Source organism: Rhinolophus hipposideros, assembly GCF_964194185.1.
Source record: "Rhinolophus hipposideros genome assembly, chromosome: 23".
In the NCBI taxonomy this organism is placed as follows: domain Eukaryota; kingdom Metazoa; phylum Chordata; class Mammalia; order Chiroptera; family Rhinolophidae; genus Rhinolophus; species Rhinolophus hipposideros.
In genome coordinates this window covers 13432252-13449932 of record NC_138069.1, presented here as the reverse complement: position 1 = coordinate 13449932, position 17681 = coordinate 13432252, and the positions used below count along the sequence as shown (strand labels likewise).

The window sequence follows — 17681 nt, the reverse complement described above, 5'->3', positions numbered from 1 at the left end:
TGTTACTGTTTTGATGATTAATGATTCTGGCGTGTTGTTCCACCCTATTTTCTTCAAAACAATTATTTCAACTGTAATCTCCTCTGGGGAATTGCTTCTTATGGCTAATAAATCAGTAGACAATAGAAAATTCCTAAATGAAGACGACACTAGTGTGGTTCCACCTGGGTGCCATTATGCTGTAGTGTTTATAATTGCAAGTGAGGTTTGCTGGCTTCTTTTCCTGGAAAAAAAGGAAAGTCATGGTGTCGTTCGTTTAAATGGGAGGGATGGAAATTCCTATCTGTAGAGCCCTCCCAAGCCAGGAGCTGTGTTAAGCACCTTACATACATTTTTTCTCATTTAATCCTTACAAGAGTCCTTTAAGGAAGGTAGTATCATCTCCATTGTACAGAATTGGCTCAGAGAGGTTCAGTAACTTACATGAGACACACAGCTAGTGAGTGCTGCACCTGGATTCAAAACACAGGACCCTGGCTCCAAAGTGGATGCTCTTGCTAGGCTTTTGTGCCTCTGGGTTATTGTGCAATGAGGCAGACATTTTTATGTGAGGGTCCCTTATGACTAGATTAGTGACATCTACCATGAAAATAAGACCTAGCTGGACCGTCAGCTCTAATGCGTCTTTTGGAGCAAAAATTAATATAAGACCCTGTATTATATTATATTATACTATAGTATATTATATAAGATCCGGTATTATATTATATTATATATTATGTCATGTTATGTTATATTATATTATACCCGGTCTTATATTGTAGTAAAATAAGACCGGGTCTCACATTAATTTTTGCTCCAAAAGATGCATTAGAGCTGACGGTCCGGCTAGGTCTTATTTTCGGGGAAACACGCTATGTGTACAAAGTGACACTGAAAAACGACTGTTTACAGAATGCCTTCAATGTGCGAACCCCTCCTGATAAGTCCCTCCTACTTGGCAGGCATGATACTAAATATTCTGCCTGAGTTTTCTTATTTAATCTTCATAATAATCCTTTTGGATAAGTGTCAGTAGCCTTCACTTACAGTTCAGTGAAGAAAAGTAATCTGCTTGAGGACACAGATTTGAAGGGGCAGGACCAGGATTTGGACTTAGGTTGGAGCTTTTATAAAGACATACTTATAGTCAGTCAGTGGTGGTCACGGCATAGAATGTTCACCCCAGGGTAGAGGATCAGTGCATTTATCAGACACTTATGTTGTGCTTTCTACTTGTGCCAAGAAGAAAAGGAGCAGACACACTTAGGAGAAATAGCAATTGGCTGAGGAGGGTGGGAAGGCTTCTGGAGGAGGAGACGTTTGATTTGGTTCCTAGCTGGAGGCAGGTGGTGGAGAAGCGGTTGATGAGAATAAAGTCCTCAAGACCAATCTGGTGCGACCGGGGTGGGGGAGTGGGGGGGTGCAGAGGGCCACGTGGGGCCTGTCACCCTGGGCAGGATTTCTGGTGACTCGGCCATCCTTCTTTTTTGTCGCCTACACCATCTTCCTGTGGGCTTCCTGCTTCCCTGTCTCCTCCTGCCAGGAACCAGGTTGGAAAGACTTCTCCATTAGGAGTCTCTGAGTTATGCCGAGGAGACAGCTGGATGCCGGTGGAACAGGTGATCCTTCACTGCTTCTAGAAGATTGATCTCCTTTTAGATGACATTTTTCCCCAAAATGGAATTGACTTTTTTGGTGTTCTGATATAAAAGGAATTTATACTTATTACAAAAGAATCAAATTCCTCAGAAAAGCACAAAGAAGTAAAAAAAAAAAAAAAAAAAGTATAATCTCATCACCTGGAGACAAGTAGTCAAAATTTCATATATGTCTCTACAGTCATTTTTTAGTATATATATGAGCATACATCTCACTGTCTGTCTTTTTCTGAGTATAATACTGTTTCCAGTCTCCTTGTTCTCTTAACCATAGCCCTCAGTCATCTTTATATGTCAATACATTTAGATACGTAGCATTGTTTCTAATGGCTGCTGAGTGCTCCATCAAATGGTTGTATAACAATTCTTCTTTAGGCGGTGTTTTGGTCAGGGTTCAGTTAGGAAAACAGAAACCACTTGAGGTGTTTTCAATGGATAAAATTTAATAGAGAGTTGGTTACACAGGAGATGGAAGAGGTGAGAAGGGCAGGAAATTGTTCCACTCCTGGGCGGGCAGGGGGGAGGGGAAGGCCATGTGAGAGGAGGTGGGGGTACCAGAGGCCAGGAGCCAGGACCATAGCGAGGATTGCTCCGCCGAAAGTGGGACCCAGGGACGACTGTCCACAGGAGTTGGTCATGGAGGAGACACAATTACTGTTGGGGTGCCACTGGCAACAGGAAGAGAGAAGTGGGAAGAAACACCTTGACCTCTTCCTGTCCCCTGCCTTGCAGTAGTATCCCACTGGTACCCCCTATTGGACAAAAGGCCTTGCTGCAGCTAGAGGTCCAAGAGTTACGCAGTGTCTTTCCCTCTGATCCAGAGCCGAGGAAGAGCAAGGAATTGTTCTGAGATCTACAGGCAAATGACTTGCACAGATGGGAACTGGGCAGCTTAGTCCAAAGGTATTTTGTGTGCCTGAAAAAACTTGGTAGAATTAATCAAACCTTTTTATCACTGTTGTATGCCCCGCACTGGGGGAGGTCCAGTTGGGAGTCCGAAGAACCGCAGGCCATAATCCCTGCTTTGTTGTACAGCTCAGCACTGGGACAGAAAGAATGCTAGCGAATGCTGTTTGTTGAGCATTTACTAACCGCCAGGCACTGCGCTCAGCACTTGATATATTACCATTTTAATTTTTTTTTTGCTTTTTTTTAATTAAAGTTTATTGGGGTGACAATTGTTAGTAAAGTTACATAGATTTCGGGTGTAAAATTCTGTATTACATTATGTATAAATCCCATTGTGTGTTCACCACCCAGAGTCAGTTCTCCTTCCATCACCATATATTTGATCCCCTTTACCCCCATCTACCACCCCCCGCCCCCCTTACCCTCTGGTAACCACTAAATTATTGTCTGTGTCTATGAGTTTTTCTCATTTGTTTGTCTTGTTCTTTTGTTGTTCTTGGTTTATATACCACATATCAGTGAAATCATAGGGTTCTCTGCTTTTTCTGTCTGACTTATTTCGCTTAGCATTATAATCTCAAGATCCATCCATGTTGTCACAAATGGTCCTATTTCGTCTTTTCTTACCGCTGAATAGTATTCCATTGCGTATGTATACCACAACTTCTTTATCCATTCATCAAAGACTTAAGCACAAGACCTGACCCAATAAACTGCATAGAAGAAAACATAGGTACTAAACTTATGGACCTTGGGTTCAAGGAGCGTTTTATGAATTTGACTCCAAAGGCAATGGAAGTAAAAGCTAAAATAAACGAATGGGACTATATGAAACTGAAAAGCTTCTGCACAGCAAAAGACACCATGGACAAAATAAAGAGGCGACCATTTTCATCTTCATGGCTCATCGAGCTACATTCCATTTCTTTGCAACACCTCCTTCGGTCATTATATAAATGCATACCTCGGTTAGTGCAGGATGTGTGCCTGGAGATGAAGGCGCTCGCTGAATCGGCGCTCTGCAAGGTCATGGTGCCTGGGCCCTGTAGACCGTGTTCTAATCTTCAGATGCCGCAGTCACCCTTCGGTGCGGTCTCGCTTGCGAGGTTGTGCCAGGCGTCCAGCTGCTGCGCTCAGTCTGCTCTCCGTGTCTGTGGCTGTGGATTAGTCCACCCAGGCTGCAGCAGGTGTTTATGATGTCCTCCTTCGTCACCAAGGTGGTCACCAACCTTGAAGCGGCCACCCATCTTTGCTCCTTGTGTTGTAGAAGTTTTCATCTGTGAAACTTGCGTTTTATCACCACGTGCCAGGTCTTTCCTTTGTTATACACCTTTTGCCAACCATTATGGGTGTAACCCACCAAGAGGAAAACCTGTTGACCAGAACACAAACTCCGTGGTGGAAAGAGAGGCCACAGCAGAGTAAACCCACTATGGAGTAGAATCGACTCCATATTGTATGATGATACAGAGGGTGCTTGTTTGCCCTGGCTGGGGGCAGACCTAGCTTCTGGGGGAAAATAGATGCATATTAGAAGTGTACTGTCGAGACTTGTGTGAATGCATGCCTTTGGCTGTTAGGGAAAGATTTCAGAGGCAGGCGTTCAGTGGATGGACGATTGCTTCAACCAAGGCCTGCTTCCCTGAAGTCTGTATGTCTCGTGACAATGAGGACCACGCCCTTCTGTTGGTTTTGCTCCTGACTGCATCTCTCCCTCCTAGCACAGTACTTGGGAAAGCAACAGATATTTACTTGGGACTGAATTCCCAAATTGCCATTTAAACTATCTCTGTTTTGCAGCCAAGAAAATTGACACTCAAAGGGGTAGAGAACCAAACAAGTGATTGAGCTGGATAAGGCTGGGGTCTGTCCTGACACCTGAGGGGTCCTGCCTGAGGATTTTGTGTGCATAGTGCATTCCAAGGCTATTCAGTTTTCCAGAGAGAATAAATTCAGAGATCCACAGTAGTGCAAGCATGGGTGGAGCCAGGTTTTGTGGGGCCTGGAACTTATACGGTGCAGGGGCCCTCTTCATGAAAAAGAATACAAAATTATAGATACAAACTTTGGAGAAAAGTTATTTGTTGTTTAGGCTGAGAAAATAAATCAACATAAAATTACAAATTTTAAAAAGCTGACACACATGACAAACATGACCCAGTCCAGAAAAGAACAGATTTAGATTATAAATGAACTACCTGACACCACTAGAATAAATTTTCCTCTGTATGTTTTTTGCTGTATGTTCATTGGTTGTCTCCTTATATGACATTAATTTTGTAAGATTTTTTTACAGAGAGATTAGAAAGATAATTCAGCCTTCCCTCTAGCATGACTGATGAAATTTGCTTTTTATTTTTTGATGATTGGATGAACAAAGCAGCCAACTTCTCACTCAGATGTGCTTTACTCACTCTTTGTAATGTTGTACCCCTCAAGCGCAGGGACTCTAATTAATTCTAGGTCACGTGACTGCCACCAAGAAATAAAGGAAGGAAGTGTGCACATTTATAACTGGGTCTGCTGCATGCTTGTGGTTGCTTCTATTGGAAGAGAACTTCCAGTTTTGCACAGGCGTTAACAAGCACCATTTTACACGTCTGATGGCTGGAGGATTGTTTCATGGCTTGGAGTCTGTCTCAGGTCCTGTGTCTTCTTCACCCACGTACTTCCAGTGCAGGGCATGTTTCTACCTTGACATGATTTCTGGCCCTGTTCTTATGTGTTACCATAACACTGTGTGAACGGGAACATTCCTAAAAGCCACCCCCATACCATGATGGCTGGGCATTACTTTATCTGTATACAGAAGTGCCTCCCAATGATAAAATGCGTCCCAGTGAATCCTCCCTGTGTGTATATCCACTGATTCCTCTATGCTGGATTCCAGTGCTAGTTGGAACAAGGTGGACTGTGACAGATGTGGGCAAGACATGGAAGGAAACAGAGGTCTTAGTTGATTGTAATCGAAAGATCTTACTTTTGTACATTTTATGCAACTGCATATCCATAGGAGCACATTGCTGGGCCTGTCCCAAGGCCTTGGAAGGGGCGTGTTTGAGGAGGGTCCCTGAGGCTTCTTACCTTCATAGCACACCCGTGTTGAGCCCAGGGGAACTCGAGGTCTTTTGGGTTGCCTTGGCTGACGTTTTCATGGAGCAGTTGGATTTGAGCTGGGTGTGAAGGTGGTAGGACTGGGAGCAGCCTAATGGGAGGAGCCCTGTTTTTACGGTGAAGGTCATAGTTAGGTGGTCCGTAAGCAGCAGAGCCGACGAGGTGGAGTAGAGTAGATGATGACCGCGGCCGTCCTGAAACCTCTCCATGTCACTAATAGCAGTCACCAGGGCTGCTGACGTTGATGGAGCACTTCCTGTGGCCTGGTCCTATGCCAAGAACTCCTCCAGCTGCATCTCAGTGAATCGCCCGCTTATGTGTTGAGTTGTGGCCTCCGGAAAGATCTGTTGAAGTCCTAACCCCTGGTGTCTGTGTGACCCGATTCACAGTGTTTTTGCAGATGTAGTCAAGTTAAGATGAGGTCATTAGAGTGGACCCTAATCTGATGTGACTGGTGTTTTATAAGAATAGAAGAGACAGAAGGACACAGACACAGCGGGAGAATGCTGTGAGGCAGAGATGGAAGCGCCATCGCCACAGCCCAAAGAACGCCAGGATTTCCGGCAAACACAGGAGAGGCCCGGAAGGCTCCTCTTCTACAGGCTTCAGGGGGCCATGGCTCTGTGGACACCTTGATGTTGGCCTTCCAGACGCCGGGGCTGTGAGAGAATCACTTCCTGTTGTTTTAAGCCATCTGGTGGTCTTGTGTTACAGCAGCCCCAGGAAACTAATATACGCCCCCACAACCACGAGCTAGATAAAATCCTAGCACTGGCAGCTGAGGAAGCTGAGGCACAGACCGGTTAGCTCGCTTGTTCCAGCCACACAGCCAGTCATGGGAGAGCCTGGTCGGTGTCTCTCCCTCCCGTCCAGAGAGAGGCTGTCCTGCTGGCCTTCGAGCTGTGAATGGATCGCTGGTCCATTTTGCTCCCTGGTGAATGAACGAGATAACCTGCCCGCTCACCAGTCAGGGTAGAATTTGCTTCCCTCCTCTGCTCAGCTGGTTTCCATGGCACAGACCTCACCACGGTGCCTTCTGGGGAGACATTCCTCATTTCCTGCCACTATAAAAATCCCGGTCCTGACTGTGCCTCACATTCTGTACTTCCTGTCCCCCAGCCCTGCACAGCTTGGCTTACATCTCCCTGGGCACACTTAAAACTGCTGAACCTGGCAAAGCGTGTGCCTGCCCTTTGAGAGCCTCCTAGAAGGCTGTGGAAGCCAGAGTGTCGGGAAGCCTGAGAGGAAATGCAGCTGCCGCAGGGCTGTGTACAGCTGTTAACAAGGGTTTATTGCAAACCAGCTGTGTGCCATGGCCTGTAGGAGGTGCTGTGGGAGGTGCAGAGATAAACAGAACATTATCCCTTCCCTATCTTCAGTGTTAGGTGTGAATTCTAACCTTTGAGCACCGGAATCTAGTGTCTCCTGGATAAAAATATTTCAATAATTTCTTTCATGATAATGCTGTTTTTTCCATTTTCGGTAGCTAAAGTCTTTTAATGTTTAAATTGTTTTTACTGTTGTTTTAAATTTCTGTGTTGTGATTCAATAGCAGCATTTTCAACTACCTGTATTTATTGAGCACCTATCTTGTACCAGCCCTGTATCTGTTCAAGACTCTGAAAATAGAGTGGTGAAAGTGAGTGGAACAGTCCTAGCCTTATAACTCCCCCCTTTTATGCACTGGGACAAGTGACACGGTGGGAAACAGAGATGCATTATTGAGTTCCTTAACCTTGAGTCATGAACCCCTAATTGATGTGAGAGTTCATGAGCACTTCAGAGGGTGCACCAAACCCCTGAAACAATTTGTGATGCATGTGTGTACATAGGTGCCTTTTTTCTTCAGAGAGAGCGTAGTTTAATTAGACCTTTAATGGGATCTGAAATGGAGTTAAAGGAACCTCAGTGCTAACTCCTTTTGTAAAATGAAGGAGTCTTTTATACTATGCATGCCCTCCCACAACTTATCTATTCAAAATGATTTCAAAATCTAACTTGATTTTTCCCTTAGCATTTGCATTCTGATTCTAAGAAGCTACATTTCCCTGAAGTAGGGCTACCCTGAATTTCTGTTAGTCTGTTTATAGATCCTTCAGTAATAGTCAGTAGTAAGTTCCGGCCATTTATAAGATGTCTCTTCAATGGCCAATTCAATTTTATAGTGGTTGGAAGCACATTGTTTTAGAAACATGCCCCTCAGCACTATGGGCCACCTAGAGTGTACTCATGGGTGTCAGTCGCCTTACTTACAGCCTTTGCTATCCTCCCAGCATTTCAGTTATTCACCTATGAATCTGAGAGAAAATTTTCACTATTTAGAGAAAATTTGTGAAACTGGACTTGTCAAAATACAGACTTGAAATCAGACTGATTTCCTTCGTTCTCCAGATGATCTCTGCTGATGTAAGCCACAGAATCATCTTGCCAACCTAAGTTAAATAACCTGGATGATTCTTCTTCCCTCTGTGCCCTCATTAGTCCTTGCCAAAAGTGAGAACATCCTTAGAAAAAGAATGACGAAATGCTTGAGTGTGCTTGCTGATAGAGTTCCTAATGGTCTTAACCAGACTTCATACCTAAGAAAAAGGAAATGAGGTATTGCTTTAGTTTTTACTATTGTTCCAGAATAGATCAGGAGGAACCGATGTGGGAGGTGGAAGGGGGTTTGTGTGGAGCTCTTCCTGTTTCTGAAGGTGCTCACAGCTGGTGTTGGCAGAGAACAGGACTACATATAGTCCTGCCACAAATAATACCCCCTTTGCCTGCCCCAGGTGTACATAGTAGGGGTGTCATGGATGCCTCTGAGCTAATAAATTGCTTTGAGTGACAACAATCACTCCTGAATCAGGGCCGGCGTGGGCAGTTTTAGGGATCTGCTCTTTGATCACTTATCCTGTGAGTGTAAGTAGACAAGAGTCATCTTCCTTTGTTGGGGAGAGAGGTGAATTTCCCTATGTATGCTCTGGCCATCGCAGGTGGGGGTTCCAAGGCTGTAAGAGAGTCCAGAGGAAGCATGGATAAGAGAACAAGGAGTTAGTTAAGGGACTGGAAGTTTCTAAAAAATGTCTCTTTCTTTCCTGGTTGGCTGAGGATGAGTCTTAACCTTTTTCAAGACCTCATAATTTTAGACTAGAATCCTAAAGAAGTCTCTTCATTCTGATGAACAAACCTATTGTATTAGGTGTGCCACAAGAAACTAGAAGGAATTGGTCCTTGAAAGAAGATAGTGCACCTGGTAAAATTTGTGTTTATATGGCTTTTTGCTTGAGGGCACTCAGTTACTGGAGCACAGGGCGGTTAGAAGTCAAGCAAAAAAAGAAAAACAAACAAAAAGTAAACAAACAAAAACACCTGTGCCATTAGTGAGTTGAGGAGTTGGACAGAGTTCAGAACTGCCAGAACAACTGGAAAGTAAGGGAGGAAATTTCGGAAAGGAGAGTAACCATATAAGGAGGTGCATGAAAATCATTGTGAAATTTGCCGAAATCACTGACTGGTTTCTGAACTCAGATGAATGGGGATTCTCATCAAAAGGTTCCCAGCGAAAAGCAACAGCTGAACAGTAGAAGGAACTAAGAAGTTTTAGCTTTGGCAGGGGAAACTGACTTTGGAGTTTGAGTCTAGCCACATTAACAGTCTGCTGCAACATAAAAATGAATATTTTTTTAGAAAGGTAAAAGAACCCATAGCCTTTTAATGTGTCCTATATAATATCCACTACATGATAAATATTACTAGAAAAAACAGGAATGTGTAAGTTATGGGTAAGAGGCAAAGCAGTTAAACAAACTAACCCTGAGATGATCCAGATGCTGGAAGTAGGAGATTAATACTTTAAAGCAACAATTATAAGTATTTTCAAAGATTTAAAGGACATAGCAGTCTTAATGAATAAACAGATTGAGGAATTTAAGCAGAGATACCATGTTTCCCAGAAAATAAGACCGAGTAGGACCATCAGCTCTAACACATCTTTTGGAGCAAACATTAATATAAGAGACAGTCTTGTATTAGAATAAGACTGGCTCTTATATTATGTAAGACCCGCTCTTATATTGTATTAAAATAAGAGTGGATCTTACATTAATTTTTGTTCCAAAAGACGTGTTAGAGCTGATGTTCTGGCTAGGTCTTATTTTCGGGGAAACATGGTATGAAAGCTATTTTAAAAAGTGAAAATTCCAGAAAGCATTTGAAATCTTGCTCCCCAGAATATGTCATCAGTTTTAGCTCAAATAAACTTTTATAAAAATTCCCTACAGGTTTGGACCCCCAAAAAGTGAAAATTCCAGTGTTGAAATGTGTAGTATCTGAAATTAAAAGCTTATTAGATGGGGTTAACAGCAGAAAGGAAATGGCAGAAGAAGGAGCCACTAAAGTTGAGGTTAGATTAATTAATAAATATCCAATCTGAAAAACAAAAATTAACAGAGCAGCAGGGATCAGTGGCACAATATAAAGTGTTCTAAAATATAATGTAATTGGAATCTCAGAAGGAGAGAGGAGAGAGAGAGAATGGGTCAGAAAAAATTTTTTCGAATGAATAATGGCCTAATATTTCTAAAATTGGTGAAAATAATAAATTTATAGATTCAGCAAGCTCAGCAAACCCAAAGCAGGATACATGCAAAGAAAACTGCCCTTAGGCACATTGTAGTCAAAGTGTTAAAAACTAAAGAAAGAGAAATCTTGAAAGCAGCCAGAGATGGGGGAAATGACATATTATATATGATGAGAATAATGATACAAAAAAACTGACTCCTTATTAGAAATAATGGAGACCAGATGACAATGGAACATTTAAAATACTGAAAGAACACTAAAAAACCTGTCAACTATTAAATCTGTATCCAACAAAAATGTCCATCAAAAATGACAGTGAAATATTTTCAGAGAAGTAAAAGCAAAAATTTTCACCAGCATAACTGTACCACAGGATATGCTAAAGAAAGTTCTTCAAGCTGAAGGGCAGTGATTTGAGATGACAACACAGATCTGTAGGAGTTACTTTGTGTGTATGTGTGTGTGTGTGTGTGTGTGTATACACACACACACATATATTTATAGGACTGTTTATGTATTTTTCTTCTCTTGATTTATTTAAAAACATAGCTATTTGAAACAAAAGGTAAACCACTGTATTTGGTTTATAATGTACGTAGAAAATACACCCACATACATATGTTCACATATGTGAACATCAACAATAGCCCATAGGGACAGAATAGGGGATGGGGTAAATGGGTAAATGGAATTATTATTATTATTATTATTTTCTTCTTAAAGGAAATAATTTATTTTAGGGGTAAAATGGAATTCTTATTAAATGGAATTATTTTGTTTCTTACCTTAAGTGATAGAATTTGAACTAGACTGTTAGGGATAAGTTAAGGATACATATTGTAACCATCATATCAGTCACTAAAAAAAAAGTAAAGTAAAAAATACAGTCAAAATAGCCAGTAGAAGAGTTAAAATGGTATACTAAAAAAAAAAAAAAATCAAATAACTCAAAGGAAGGAAAGGTGAGATTATTAAAGAGATGGAAAAGAGAACACAAATAGGAAAATGTCAGCTCTGAGTCCAATGATTACAATTATTACATGAAATGTAAATAAACATTTATACAAAAGGCAGAGGTTGTTGGACTGGATAGAAAGGGAAGACAGCTAAATGCTATGTACAAGTGACCCACTTTAAATACAGATGGATGGATTGGTTGAAAGTAAAAGCATGCAGAAAGGTATGCCATGTGCAAAATAAGCATAAGAAAATTGGAGTGACAGTCCAGACAAAGCAGACCTTAAGACAAGGAATATTACCTGAGATAAAAAAGGACATTTCATGATAATAAAAGGGCCAACTTGTCTAGAAGACCTAACAATCATGAATGTGTTTGTGCCTAACAACATAGCTTCAATGCAGTTGAAGAAAAACAGTCAACTAAAAAGAGAACTAGATTCTTCATTGTAACTGAAAATCTCAACACTGCTCTCTCAGTAATTGATGGAACAATCAGATAAAAAATATAAGAATACAGAAGATCTGAAAAATACTACCAGACATCTTGATCTAATTGATTTTATAGACCATTCCATTCAACAGAAGAATATATTTATTTTTCATGTGCATATGGAATGTTTCCAACAAAGACCATTCTGTGTTATAAAATAAGACTCAAATTTCAAAGGATTGAATTCTTCTGTTTGTTCTCTAACCACAGTGGAATTAAATTAGAAATCAGTATTTTAAAAATCCCAAATAAATGGAATTTAAATCATGCTGTGCCTATAATCCACACAGGAGCTCTGGGAAGGCCCCATGCTGGTGTCTAAAGCAGAAGGGCACCCTGCATCCAGGGTTGGTCAGTCCATCACAATGAGAGAAGAAGGCAGTGACATTCGCTGAGTTCTCATGCACACGTAGCACAGTGTTAAAAAGTACCTTAGATACACTAACTCATGTAAATCTCAAACAACTATCCTTGTTTGAGAGCTGATGCTTAAGTGACTTTCCCTAAGTTTCATAGATAGTAGGATGGGGAGCTGTGCTTGGAGCCAGGTCTGTGGGACTCCAGAGGCCTCTCTCTCAAGTACATTTAACTCTGGTCTCTTAATCATATTTGGGTAGTTGCATTTCCTTTCCTGATGAGATTTTGGAACTCTGGTCTTTTCTGATGAAAATTTGTCCATTGTCTACCCTTACATCTTATACACTGTTTCCCTGAAAATAAGACCTAGCTGGACCATCAGCTCTAATGCATCTTTTGGAGCAAAAATTAATATAAGACCCAGTATTATATTATATTATGTTATATTATATTATATTGTTATATTATATTAATTATATTATACTATATTAAAACTTGGTCTTATATTATAGTAAAATAAGACTGGGTCTCATATTAATTTTTGCTCCAAAAGATGCATTAGAGCTGATGGTTTAGCTAGGTCTTATTTTCGGGGAAACACAGTAGCTGTACTTTTTCCATTTCACATAAGTTTCCTGTTTTTATAAATATTAAGTATGTGCAGAAATCTTCCTTTTGCACCTCAGTTGAAGGCACCCACTGAACTCCATGTATGTGTGCATATGTGTTATACAAATATACAATTATGCAAATGATATAATTATGTATATATAATAAAATATATATTTTTGTCTCATCTTTGGTCTTTACTTGAGGTTCACTTAAGCTAAAATTCTTTAAGCAAATGTATTAAGGTTCATCGGGGTTACCTCTGCCACTCACCCGTGTGCTAGAGGGCACGGGTGGCCTCTTGTGGGGAAGCCTGGGAGGAAGGCCTGTGAGCTGTGATCTTCAGTCTGTGTGCCTCATCAAACTCTGGCTCCCCAATCCCTGCCGTATGAGCCTGTGTGAGGCTTCTGGTGGTGCTGAGTGTACCTTTTTACCTGTCTCCCTGGGATGATTCATCAGATTAGTGGAGAGTCAGTCACCCCCACCAGCCAGCCCTTCCAGAGGAGGGCCCTAAACCAGGATTTATCTGTGATTCTCACAGATGAGTGCTGTTTAGTTACGAGGCCTGCATTAGTGTCAGACTAGTGGGAAAGCCTTTCCATCTACCAATTCAGCGGGTAGCACTTGCCAGGCAGTGCCGTTCATGGGCAGAGCCAGGAGCACTTTCACAGCTGGGATGCTGCTTTGCTTCCTGTTCTGTCAGCCACGCCGCATGGGGCTGCCCATCGCAACTTCTCTGTTGTCTGGGCACCCTTTTTGGCTGCTGTGCTCACAACTCTCAGAACGACAGAGAATGCCCTTCAACCAGCATATGCCCTGCATTTGAATCCCGGCTCTACCTCTGTCTACCTGCACGACTTGTGACATTTGAGAAGTCACACTGCCTTTCTGTGCTTTAGTTTCTTTCACTTCTGAACAGGAATAACAATAAAACACCCCTTACTGTGTTGTTCAGAAGATCCAATGAGGTGACACATGAGGAGGGAAAGCCCTCTGTAAAAGGAAATGGTACACCATGTGCATTTGTTATTCTGTATACGATGTAACACCATGGTATTAATGTAACTCAGAGACCGCATCCAACAATGCTTTTTGTTTTCTCAGTAAAAAAAGCAGTATCTAAGCATGTTTGGTCAGTAAAGGTGAGTACCCCCAGCTTCCTGACGCCAGCATTGTAAACAGTGGTTACCGTTGGCCTTTACTGGGGCGGGGTGAGGGGGAGTGTAGCTACTTTGGCAAATATTGGGACCTTTAATTCTTAGCCTCGGATGTAATTGTAAAATTGTCAGAAATGATAGAGTTGTACTTCTTAAATGAAAGAAGTCGAATATGATTCATTGGCTGGCCCCTGTGGTGGAGCTTCTTGCATCTAGCCGGATTGATGAACTATAAACATGACCATCTCTGTTTGAAAAGGAGATTAGCTCTGTGCCATTTATAGTGGAGTTCAGGGGAGGAAGAGTGGAGAGTATGGGCAGATAGAAGACTGTGGAGGTGGCTAACTTGAGGGCAACCTGGTGACAACTGAGTAGAAAATGTTCTGTGAAGAACATTTTTTGATTCACAGCTGCAAGGGACATAGATATTTATTGTAGAATATTGGGGAAATACAGAAAACTGTGAAGAATAAAAATAACACCTATATTGCAACCATGCAGGTAAACTTTTGTTTTGTCTCTATGTATTTATTCAGAGTATTAACTGTGTGCCTCCTATGGGCCAGATTTGTGGATATGTCAGTAAACAAGTTCCTGTCGTCATACTTCTATCCCCAGGGAAGTAGAGGAAGACAGACAATAAACAAATGATAAATGCTACAGAGAAAAATAAAGGAGAGAATCAGTGTTCGGAGTAGAGGCTTAAGGGAGTAAAAGAGGAATAAAAAAAAGATAATAGTGAAGGAATTCACTTAGAAAGGACAGTTGGGCAGAGATCTCAAGAAAGAGAGTAAGCCATATGGCTATCTGAAGAAAGATCATGTCAGGTGAGAAAACAGCCAGTGCAAAGGTCCTGAGGCAGGAGAGTGCCTTATGTTGCTGCGGCAGAAGGCTAGTGTGACTGGAGCAGAGCGAGCGGAGGGGAAAGCTGGAGAGTAGGAAGAGCAATGAGGGCGACATCCTCCAGTGTGTGGTTGGCCCCTGAAGCGTTTTTCTTTCTCTGTGTTATGCTGTGTTTATTTGTCGATAGAACCCTACATAGGAATGCCAGTTGATAATGTGAAAAACAATGAAAAATGTTAGGAATTTAGGATAAGGGAGGCAACAATTCCATTACCTCTTCTTTGTATTTTTTTCCTTTTTTATTATTAGTTTCAGGTGTACAAAACAATGTAGTAGTTACACATTTATACCCCTCACAAAGTGATAACCCCTCTCCCCCAAGCTACTACTCCTCTGACATCGTATGTGGCTGTTGCAGTTCCACTGACTCTATTCCTTATGCTGTACTCCACATCCTGTGACTATACATACATATATATGTATATATATACACACACACACGTATATATACACATATATACATATATATATATATATATATATATAATTATATTTGACATTCATTATGCTTCAGCTTCAGGTGTACACTGCAGTGATCAGGCACCTACACCATCCATGAAGTGGTCTCCCTAATAAGACAAGTGTCCATAGGATACCCTACGAAATCTTTACAACATTATTGACTATATTCCCCCAACTGTCTTTCGTATCCCCGTGGCAATCTTGTGGTTACCTATTGTGCTTTCTAATTCCCTCACCTTCTCCCTCATCCCTACCCTCCTGCCATCTAGCAACCCTCAATTTTTCTCTATATCTCTGAGACTGTTGCTGTTTAGTTTGTTCATTTATTCAGTTCTTTAGATTCCACATATAAGTGAGATCATATGGTATTTGTCTTTCTCCGACTGACTTATTTCACTTAGCATAATGTTCTCTAGGTCCATCCATGTCATTGGAAATGGTAAGATTTCTTTCTTCTTTATGGCCAAGTAATACTCCATTGCACAAATGTACCACAGTTTCTTAATCCAGTCGTCTACAGATGGGTATTTCGGTTGTTTCCATGTCCTGCCTATTGTGAATAGTGCTGCAATAAACATAGGGGTGCGTAAATTGTTTCGAATTAGTGTTTTGGATTTCTCTGGATAGATACCTAAAAGTGGAACTGCTGAGTTATAAGGTAGTTCCATTTCCAGTTTTTTGAGATACCTCCATACTGATTTCCACAGTGGCTGCACCAATCTGCAATCCCCCCAACAGTGCACCAGGGTTCCCTTTTCTCCACATCCTCGCCAACACTTGGTGTTTGTTGATTTATTGATGATAGCCATTCCGAGTGGAGTGAGGTGGTATCTCATTGTGGTTTTTATTTGCACTTCTCTAATGATTAGAGAAAATTAAATATTTTCTCTAATTCTCTTATAGGAAAAATTGAACATTTTTCCATATGTCTGTTTGCCATCTGTATGTCTTCTATAGAAAAATGTCTCTTTATGTCCTCTGCCCATTTTTTAATTGGGTTGTTTGGGTTTTTTTGGTGTTGAGTTGAATAAGTTTTTTCTAAATTTTGGGTATTAACCCCTTATCAGATGTATCATTGACAAATATCTTCTCCCATTCAGTAGGATGCCTTTTTGGTTTATTGATGGTTTCCTTTGCTTTGAAAAAACTTTTTATTTTGATGTAATCCCACATGTTTACTTTTTCTGTTACTTCCCTTGCCCGAGGAGAAATATCAGTAAAAATATTACTAAGGGTAATGTCTGCAAATTTACTTCCTATATTTTCTTCTAGGAGTTTTGTGGTTTCAGATCTTATATTTAAGTCTTTAATCCATTTTGAATTTATTCTTGTATATGATGTAAGGAGGTGGTCCAACTTCATGTTTTTGCATGTGTTTGTCCAGGTTTCCAAGTACCATTTATTGAACAGACTGTCTTTACCCCAGTTAAATTCTTGCTTCCATTGTCGTAGATTACATTACTAGATAGGCATGGATTTATTGCTGGACTCTCTATCCTGTTCCATTGATCTATGTGCCTGTTTTTATGCCAGTATCATGCTGTTTTGATTACTGTAGCCTTGTAGTATGATTTGATGTCAGGTATTGTGATACCTCCCACTTTGTTCTTATTTCTCAAGATTGCTGAGGCTATTCAGAGTCTTTTATGGTTCCATATAAATTTTAGGATTATATGTTCTGTTTCTGTGAAAAATGTGCTTGGTAGTTTGACAGGAATTGTGTTGAATCTATACATTTCCTTGGGCAGTATGGAAATTTTAACTATATTAATTCTTCCTATTTATGAGCATAGTAAGTGTTTCTATTTATTTGTATCTTCTTTAATTTCTCTTTTCAGTGTCTTATAATTTTCTGAGTACACATCTTTTACTTCTTTGGTTAAATTTATTCCCAGGTATTTTATAGTCTTTGAAGCAATTGTAAATGGGATTGTTTTCTAATTTCTCCTTGTGATAGTTTATTATTGGTTTGTAATTATTTGGTTTATAATTGGCAACTGATTTCTGAATATTAATTTTGTATCCTGCTGCTTTACTAAATTCATTTATAAGTTCTAATAGTTTTTTGGTGGAGTCTTTGGGGTTCTCTATATGTAATATCATATCATCTGCATATAATGACAATTTTACTTCCTCCTTACCAATTTGGATGGCTTTTATTTCTTTTTCTTGTCTGATTGCTGTGGCTAGAACTTCCAGAACTATGTGGAATAAAAGTGGAGAAAGTGGGCAACCTTGTCTTGTTCCTGATCTTAAGGGGAATGGTTTTAGCTTTTCCCCAATGCATATGATATTAACTGTGGGTTTATCTTATATGGCCTTTATTATGTTGAGATATGATCCCTCTATTCCCGCTTTCTTAAGAGTATTTATCATAAATAGCTGTTAGATTTTGTCAAATGCTTTTTCAGCATCTATTGATATGACCATATGACTTTTATTTTTCATTTGTTAATGTGGTGCATCACATTAATTGATTTGCAGATGTTGAACTAATCTTGCATACTAGGAATG

At 40.6% G+C, this 17681-nt stretch overlaps 1 protein-coding gene across 1 annotated transcript in view; it reads left to right on the top strand.

The window, feature by feature from the left end:
- SPOCK1 (SPARC (osteonectin), cwcv and kazal like domains proteoglycan 1) overlaps positions 1-17681 on the top strand; it is a 472354-nt gene that overhangs the window by 164437 nt on the left and 290236 nt on the right. The window lies entirely within an intron of this gene.